Here is a 10,448-nt window from a genome sequence, read left to right on the forward strand (position 1 = left end):
ACAGTAGTCCAGCCTAGAAGTAATAAATGCATGAACTAGTTTTTAGCGTCACTCTGAGACAGGATATTTCTAATCAGGGCTCGCAAAATTTCAAAATCCCTGGTAGCCCTTCGGGCAGGGACTCTTCAGTTTTTGGTAGCCCAAAATAAATTTAAGTAGCTTGAATAAAAAAGAGAGCAATTTTTTGATTGATGTTTTGTTTCCTGTTTTGTTTCCGTTACAATATTATATATTAAAGTATAATATTGTAACAGAATCAAAACATTAATCAAAAAATTGTTGAGACACAAATTACAACACTGTCCTCCTCCAGAAAATCTTATGTACGCAAACACACGTTGCAACTTCTTATCTTGTGCGCGTTTTTTATTTTGACAGCGAATGCGCACCTGCGGACCACTTATGTGCAGCCCTGGTTATTTAGCTTGTCATATTGCAGCCACAGAAATTCTTTTGTCGTGAAACCATAAAGCTGCACTTTCTTTTTGCCTTATAGTCTGATTTGTCATAACTTTTCCGTTTTGTGGTAAGCTTTTCTTTGGCTGTCACTTCTTCACCCTGACCTGTCTTATTTGGCTCAGCAGAACTAAAATATATATGCTGCTGCTTTTACACAAGCACTCACTTAACGCTCAGCGATTCTCTACGCGATAAACCTCTCACATGTTTAAGCTTGCTGCGGGAGATTTCACTTGTCATGTTTGCATAGTAAGCTAACGATTGATAAGATGATGTCAGAGGAATTGGTGCGCAAATTATCATCACTCACCAATCAGTGCTGTCGCTCTCTATACACAGTTCGCGCGATTGCAAAGTGAAAGCAAAAAACAAGCGCAAATTCAAACGCAATTTCAATATGTCACATATTGACAGTGGCTCACCGATGCCAATGACATAATTACCCAGCTACATTTCCGAAAGAATGCAAAAGCATTGACATAAATTTTTCCTTCCTATCATAGCCCGTCGGGCAGGGCAGAGATAGATTTTGGTATTTTAGAAAGATTTTGGTATTTTAGATCTCTAAAATTAGCAGGGCTGCTAATTTTAGAGATGTTGTGCAAATGGAAGAAAGCAGTCTTACATATTTGTTTAATATGTGCGTTGAAGGACATATCCTGGTCGAAAATGACTCCAAGGTTCCTCACAGTGTTACTGGAGGCCAAGGTAATGTCATCCAGAGTAAGATATTTTGTCTCAACAATTAACCCTATGAATATGTCAGTACCATTAGGATGAAATTATTGTGTCACCAACATTTTAATGTTAGACATATAATTTTAACAGCGTCTATAAACTAATATCCTGGCCTGCTCAAAGCTGCCGTTTTCTCTGACAGTTTCAATCAAAATTAGAAATGCTACTCTGGGAGACTGACATAACTAAGGCTACATTCACACTGCAGGTGAAAGCGCATCAAATCCGACTCTTCTGGCCCAATGCGACCTATCATGGTATGACAGTGTGAACGGCACAAACCCGATGTTTTCAAATCCGATCTGGGTCACTTTCGTATGTGGTATGACTCCGATACATATCTGATGTTTCAGAAAGCGACTGCTGTTTGAACGGTCATGTCACATTAAATCCGTCTTTTACGCCACTGACACAAGACAGATGCCAATCATCAGCGCCAGAGAAGCGCCCGATAAAACATCGCGAACGCTTCCTGGCCATCCGATGAAACTGCTGGGAAGACAACGTTGAAAGTGAACATTTTATTTGTACTGCATAATCTTCTGATTGGGTGAAGTATCTAAGAGGTACTTCTTAGATAGTTGCAGATTCTGACAGAAATCTGCAACTATCCTTTGAAGCGCCGCTCCTCTCTAAAATGGCAATAAGGATAATTATTAGGTTATTTACATTATTATGTAAATAACAAAATAACTTAAAGCAAAACTTGGGAAATGTAAAGTCTGAAGTCTTTATATTAAGGGCCATCAGTCAAACAATATTGTTTGCTCTGGGTCTAAACAGAGCGCGTTGTGTGTGACATCTTCTTTTGCGCATGCGGGCCGCTTTGAGCATTCACACAGGAGCGCGTTTGCTGTCGCATTTTATTTGTAGTGTGAACGAGCAGACAAAAAAATCGGATTTGATCAAAAAATCGGAATTGAGCATTAAGACCTGCAGTGTGAACGTATAGCCTAATAGTGCTGCCTGTTGTGCAGTTAGTTTCCAAAACACGTTATTCGTGGTTACCAGTGTTGGGACTAACGCGTTATTAAGTAACGCGTTACAGTAACTACGTTATTATTGTGGTAACGAGCACGGTAACTAGTTATTATGCCAAAATCAGGAATTGGGATTTAGATAGGGTCGTTACTCGTTACTTCGTGTGGTGGCTATCGCGGAGCTTCCACAGATTCAATAACATTAGCAAGTGGTGGAGGCAGCAGGTGGAGGAGGGAAAGGGGACGCAGAAGGAAAACAGACCCGAGGCGGCCGCCGGTCCAAGTGTGAACTGAACTTCAGGTAAGAAGTTATGACCTGCAGTCTATCTGGGTCAGATATAAACCAAGTTTAGGTGGAGTTTATTTTCGTTATTCTGACTTTTTCCGTACTGCGTACTAGCTAGCATGACGGAGTTTCTATACAGCTGGGTGGGTGCTATGAAGTTAATGATGTTGAACTTTATTTTGTTCATAAGTTATTAGAGTTGCCAACCGTCCCGTCTGGTATTCAGAGAAAATATTACGCATTTCTTATTGAGGTGAAAAAGAACAGTTTGTCCCGTAATTCAGCTACAATGAAAAAGACACAAAGCTGGAGTTATTCTGTGTCTTTGCTGTACAGCTGCCTCTTCTTCTTTCATTCTCCCCCCTCCCTCTCCCGTTTCTACTGCAATCATGAAAACTGATCAGTGATCAGCTGATCGGCTTTTCTCTCTTGTTTGTTTATCGCCCACTTTGCGCCAGAAACAGGAAACCAGCCGATGTCGCGTTAAACAACAGCAGCACGTTTAAGCTTGATCAGCTGTTGTTAGAATTTATTTAATATTAATTTCTAGTATCAGCTGATGTTTGCTGGAGCCACAGCTGTAAAAAAGCTGCTGGTCATGATGTCGGTTTGGTTATCTGGTGAGAGGGAAACATGAAGATGATACCAGGAGACGTCCTTACTGAATCATCAGAGCTGAACAGGTGATGGAGAAACAGGTTTACCTTTTAGGTGACATAAATGAGTTGAAGGGAAGTTATGAACTGTTTCTGAGAGACAGATAACCCCAGGATCCTTTTTTAGGTAGCTGACAGCTGGTAACTGTGCAGGTGCGGATCTAGCAAAGTTTTGCCAGGGGGGCCAGGTAGGGCATTAAAAGGGAGAGGGGGGCACAAAGAAATACTTTTCTTTCTTATTCTCATTTAAAATGTCTAGCTTTTAAAAAATAATTATCTGAATCTTACAACAAAGGATTGATAGATTGATGCATATATACCATCAAAACAGTGAACATCACTGTCAAAACAGCGTTTGTTTTCATTCAAAGGCTTTATGATTTTTCCTATAATGGCGGGCCAGTCTCTAGTCAAAATGCCCGGGCCGATTTTTTGTCCCAGTCCAGCCCTGTATGCAGCTCATCTGCAGTCTGGTGTTACCTACATCTTCCTATTCAGAAGGCAGAATTTCTGAGTTCTGAGTACAATCAAAGCACCACGACTGCAGTTTTTGTGTTGAATGTAAAAAGCGCACATGACGCTGTGACGTAGGCTAGAATCCTGGCAGCAGTCAATGACGGTCCAGGCGTGGGATTTCTCTCGTGGAAATATGCACATTATCTTTTCCTTTCTATTGGTAGGTGGCACAGTGCACTTGTGGCAAGTAAGCAAGCTAGAAGACTGGCAAAGTTGTGGAAGCAACACATTAACAAGAGAATTCTGAGTAAAACCAAAGTTACTTTCCCTAGTAACTAGTTACTTTGAAAGTAACGAGTAACTTGAAGTAACTGAGTTACTTTTGATAGAAGTAACTAGTAATGTAACTAAGTTACTATTTTAAAGTAACTTACCCAACACTGGTGGTTACATACAATTTTAGACTGATGTGGGCCAAAGCCTATAGCCTGTAACGTTATTATGACACATTTTATGAGTGAGCTTGGCTTTAAGTGACTAAAAGTTTTCATTGATAAATACTTTCTTATATCCAGGTTCTTCCTTTTTGTTGACATCCTCCTCTCCTCCTTGCAGGCCTTCGCAGCGAAGCGCAGGTTTGCCGCTGCTAAAACTAAACAGAGCTCCCTGAAAGGCACAGCCAATCACATTGGCCATATTTGTCACATGAGGCAGGACTCCAGTAGAGAACGTAATTTAACTCTTTCTGCACCGCTGGGTGAATGAGACGTTGACAGATCGTTTCTTTCTATCAGGTTTGTTTTTCTTTACTGGAAGAGATCAAATTATTGGTGGGGAAAATTCAATAATCGCTGGATATTGGTGGGGACACGTCCCTTCCGTCCATGCCAAATCTACACCCTTGGTGTGGAAACAAAAAATAGAGGAGGCATAGCCTAACATATGAAACAGGAAAATACCGCTGTGTAATCCCTTTATTTCAACAAAGTAACTGTACCACCTTTTTAAACTGTAACTGTAACAGAATACAGTTACTCATATATTCTATTTTAAATATGTAACGGCAGTACTCCATTACTCCCCAACACTGGTTATTAATCTCTGTCTCTCTTCCACAGCATGTCTTTTATCCTGTTTTCCTTCTATCACCCCAACCGGTCGCAGCAGATGGCCGCCCCTCCCTGAGCCTGGTTCTGCTGGAGGTTTCTTCCTGTTAAAAGGGAGTTTTTCCTTCCCACTGTCGCCAAAGTGCTGTTCATAGGGGGGTCCTATGATTGTTGGGTTTTTCTCTGTACCTATTATTGTAGGGTCCACCTTACAATATAAAGTGCCTTGAGGTGACTGCTGTTGTGATTTGGTGCTATATACATATATAAATATATATATATATATATATATATATATATATATATATATATATATATATATAAAATTAAATCGAATTGATCAGAAGTGAAGCTGCTTCCTGGTTGTTGATGAGACTTTGTAGAAAGCAGCTGGTCTGAGTTAGGGGTGGGTTTCAATAATCAATTTTCCAATTAAAATCAATTTTAGCTTGAATAACGCAATATCGGTTCATTAACATCCTGAATCGATTTTTAAATATAAATGTATTTTGCCAGAAAGGCCAGAATCTCAGGTTAACGCTCACAAAACAATTTCAAAAACCAACAAACAGCTAAAACAGTGAATAAGAGCAGGTAAACTGATTCTGCACAAAGACGTAAACACAGAACGTGCACGCACCCAACACGTTACGCATCAGAATCAATGAGATGTCGGCTTTCTCACCCGACGACATATACGCGGACACGCCATATTTGTTTTTTTGTTTGTTTGTTTTAGGGGGGGTGGGGGTTTGGGGGGGGGGGGTTGTGCGCTAGATTCTGATGTTGCAGGTTTCATCAATCTTCATTCAAAATTGACTGAACCAGCAGTAGACAAGAAGATTCAAATTAAGCTTGACATAAACATCTCATGAATTCCCTCCTGCTTTTGCTGTTTTGTTTCCACCACGATAAAATTACACTTCATGCACATCTCTCTCTCTCTCTCTCTCTCTCTCTCTCTCCCTCAGTGTACTTCAAGAACAGTGTCCCATCTCAAATCTTTGTTTTCTGCATTATTCGCTTGCTTTATTGCGCATCAGTCTACTGTTGTTTAAAACGCTGTCGGTGGCTGTTTTTGTTTGTTTGTTTGTCTTTTGTTGTGTTTTGTTTAAAAAAATGACCTCCGACAAGAAAGCCTAATTTCTGCTGGTTAATGCTTCACGATTTAAGATTCTTTATTTGTCACGTGCACAGTTATACGAATACAACATGCAGTGAAATGTGTTGGGAGGGGGGGCACAGCCCTGCAGCAGCGTTCTGCTACGAATCACTCTCTGAAGAGCTTTTTGGTCCTTCTACTGCAGAATATTTTAAGGTTATCTGCTATAATAAGCCAGAGCAGGAAAATCTCCTTTTTGTTTTTCTGTGTTTTATCCTCAGTTACATTGACACAAAGGCATCTGCTGTGATGCTTACACCTCTGATCAAGTCTCACAAGTGTCAGTGCTAATAAATGATCAGAATTATAATATTTCTGACTGTCTTCCCCGATTCAAATCGAATCGAAATCGTGGATCGAATCATATTGGGGTCTTGTGAATAGCAATTAAATCACAATACCCAGCCTAGTCTGAGTGATGTGATCAGCTGACATCCACACCTGTTTCTTACCCACAGATCAAGCTGGAGGACACACAGAGGTTGGAGAGAAGAAGGATGGAGTCAGTAGAGGACATCCTGGACTGATAGCTGGGGTGATAGTTGTTGGTGTGATGGTTGCTTTGGTGATCTTTATAACACTAAAAACCAGTCTGAAACAAAACTCTTTGCAGTGTTTTTACTGACTACAGACAAATCAGAGTTTCCTGTAGCATCATTCTGTACAGATATGTCTCAGTGTTCCTCTAAACTCTGCTGTAAACATGAATAAACTGGACAGAAACACACAGGTTTTACTCCTTTGTTGCCATGGGTTTTGTAAAAATAAAATCGCAATGTCTGCCTTTGTGAGTGTGTGGATGTGAACCTATCTGAGAAATTATGTTCAACCGTTATCACCACAGTACACAAAGAGTGAGAAAAACTATCAAAATATCAACCTGACCTACAGACACAGAGAATGGGAATTTTCCCTTATTGTTTCCCTACATACACAGGATTAAAATCTTACTACTTTTAGATTTTGTTTTAGTAAAGAGGAAGCTCACGAATGTGGTTTCAACAGAGTGAGTGAAGTGTGGCAGAGTTTCAAGTTTCAAACCACAAACTGTCCCTTGATAGCACCAGCAAGATTACAGGAAGAGACCAGGCTGAGCTGTTTCATCTTTCTTTAAAGTAACAGAATATCAAGATAAAAAATTTACCTTATCCGCCAGCCGGTACAAACACACTTTTTACATCTTAGTGAGGCCAATGAAGTGACATAATGCTTTCCGTAGCCCCTTACCCTAACCGTAATCATCAGCAATCAATGCCTAACCGTAACAATAACCTAATTATAACCCTAACCATTAAAATAAAAACGAAAATTTGTGCCCACACTAAAAAGACAAATCAGTCAGAGGTACAGGGCCTGTTGTAATCAGTGCTCTGTGGTGGTCCTTTATACTGATTTGACTTGCACTCTGCGCTGTAAAGATGGTATTCATATGACTTATGCTCCTTTGACAGCTGCAGGTGGTCCTCCCCCCTTTGGACAAGAACAAAATAAACAGTTTAAACTTACAACATGATTAGAAGTAATTTCATGATATTGAACAGACCAGAATATGAAACGATCTGCATGCTGAAAGTAGTTTATAAATTCTCTCCTCTGACTTCAGCTAAACACTTTTCTCAGCTAAACACTTTTCAGCGTATCAATCTGCTTGATAGTGGTCTCTTTATGTGATGTGAAGTGATGTTGGATGTTGCTGAAACATCTACAAACTATCTGAAAGTGCACCACGAAAGGCTCCTCTTAGATACTTCACCCAATGAGTTCTTACAATGTTGTTTTCTGCAGCTCATATAAACTTTTTCAATTTTTTAAACAAAAAAGCTATTACAGAGATTACAAAAATAAACACTCATGTTTTCTCTTCATGCTAATCCACCTTAATATCTGCTGCAATGTAACAACACGTCTGGACTTCTTGAAGTTTCTTGAAGATGTTTCACCTCGCTTCTTTTCAAGCTCCGTAGACTATGATGACCTGGATGACTGAGAAAGTTCAGACAAATATAACAACACCAGAGCTGAGAACAGATGGAGTTACACTGCTATGCTCTCCACTTTAACCATTTTATCTCATTTAGCTCATGATCTTTATTAAACTCACACCACAAACTGCTTCACAGAGAAAGACATTATAATATGAAGGAGATCTGAAAGTAACACCTCTGAGTTTCACAAACTGTGGAATGTTTGAAACTTTCCAGAATATTAACAGGTTCCGCTATAATATCCAGTATGCAGAGTTGCAGAGTTGATTTGCATTAAAGCTGATTATGTCACTTAAAAAAATCATCCATCCATCTTCTTCCGCTTTGTCCGGGGCCGGGTCGCGGGGGCAGCAGCCTAAGTAGAGAAGCCCAGACCTCCCTCCTCCCAGCCACCTTCTCCAGCCTATCCAGGGGAACACCAAGGCATTCCCAGGCAGTTAAAAACCTTCCTGAGAAAATCTCAGGATCTTAATCTGTGGTTGATTTCCACCTCATGTGGTTGCAAAGTGCTGGGCAAGTTACAAACGTGTACGAGTCCCGTCAGTTCAGTGCCACATAAAAAACAAACAGTCGCACAGTAACACAGACCTACAGTGTGTTTCAGATAAACAGCTTCAGTGATCACATCAGCAGATTCTTTTTTCCTTGTGTCACCGCTTTGTTTGTTCTAATGTGCCATCAGTAACATTAATCTGTGGTTGGATGATTAGAGATGTGGACACTGCGTCTACAGCTGGGGGAATGTGTTTGTGTCACCAACACTTGTGAGAGCTGACTAAATTCTTGCATTGTTTTTTCAGTGCTTTTTTGCATGAACAGCGGGAATCTCCCGAACATCTGTGAACACCTTGGCCATGTGAGCAAAACAGAAACAGACCTTAAAGTGAGGAGTGATGGTGGAGGTTTGGCTATGATCAACAAGTGATCATGAGGAGAACAGTCACCGGTGATAATCGGCATACATTAGATTTTATCTGAGCTAATAATTAATATTCTGGGCATTGTGTGAGCTCAGAGGGTGTGCTGTGTGGTGCAGATTCAGTTGGGTTACTCTGAGAAGGCACACTAATGGCTGAGCAGTGAAGGCACAGATCAAAAGCTGTTAAGCAGGGTTTTTTGTTTTGTTTTGTTTAGTTTAGTTTTTTAATATATTCCTGTTGTTGCACAGTTCTTCTTTTAAATTCCCTTTTTTTCACAGCAGTGAATTAGTGTATGATAGTTGGCTTGTTGGACCAAAGTAGGAAAAAGAATGAAACAAACGAACAAACGAAAAACAACCAGGCATGACTAACTTTAAGATAACAATCCAAAACAAAATCTAACAGATGTGAGAAGCTGAGCTACGCCCCATTTCAGTTTACACACAGGAGCAGGAAATAACAATTAATCATGAATTAAATACAAAACGCACTTACAGCAGCAATTCAGTTCAACTTTATTTGCATATCATCAAATCACAACAGCCGTTGCCTTCAGGTGCTTTATAATATTTTGTAATGTAATCCTAACCCTATCTTACAATAATACAGAGAAAACCCCAATAATCAAACAACCCCTTATAAGCAAGCAGTTGGCGACAGTGGGAAGGAAAAACTCCTTTTTAACAGGAAGAAACCTCCAGCAGAACCAGACTAAGGGAGGGGCGGCCATTTGCCATGACCAGTTGAGGTGATGAAGATGTGATAAAAGACACACCGTAGATGAGGTGATCAGTGTATCATTCAAAGACAACGGAAATAAGTTAACAGAGAAAATAATATTTAAGAGGACATGCTCTGTAAATGAAATCAACACATACAGTGGGGCAAAAAAGTATTTAGTCAGCCACCGATTGTGCAAGTTCCCCCACTTAAAATGATGACAGAGGTCAGTAATTTGCACCAGAGGTACACTTCAACTGTGAGAGACAGAATGTGAAAAAAAAATCCATGAATTCACATGGTAGGATTTGTAAAGAATTTATTCGTAAATCAGGGTGGAAAATAAGTATTTGGTCACCTCAAACAAGGAAAATCCCTGGCTCTCACAGACCTGTAACGTCTTCTGTAAGAAGCTTTTCTGTCCCCCACTCGTTACCTGTATGAATGGCACCTGTTTGACCTCATCATCTGTATAAAAGAAACCTGTCCACAGCCTCAACCAGTCAGACTCCAAACTCCGCCATGGCCAAGACCAAAGAGCTTTCGAAGGACACCAGGAAAAGAATTGTAGACCTGCACCAGACTGGGAAGAGTGAATCTACAATAGGCAAGCAGCTTGGTGTGAAAAAATCAACTGTGGGAGCAATCATCAGAAAATGGAAGACATACAAGACCACTGATAATCTCCCTCGATCTGGAGCTCCACGCAAGATCTCATCCTGTGGGGTCAAAATGATCATGAGAACGGTGAGCAAAGATCCCAGAACCACACGGGGGGACCTGGTGAATGACCTGCAGAGAGCTGGGACCAAAGTAACAAAGGTCACCATCAGTAACACACTACAACGGCAGGGAATCAAATCCCGCAGTGCCAGACGTGTTCCGCTGCTGAAGCCAGTGCATGTCCAGGCCCGTCTGAAGTTTGCCAGAGAGCACATGGATGATACAGCAGAGGATTGGGAGAATGTCATGTGGTCAGA

This window comes from Neolamprologus multifasciatus, chromosome 3 (genome assembly GCF_963576455.1).
Source record: "Neolamprologus multifasciatus chromosome 3, fNeoMul1.2, whole genome shotgun sequence".
Lineage (NCBI taxonomy): Eukaryota > Metazoa > Chordata > Actinopteri > Cichliformes > Cichlidae > Neolamprologus > Neolamprologus multifasciatus.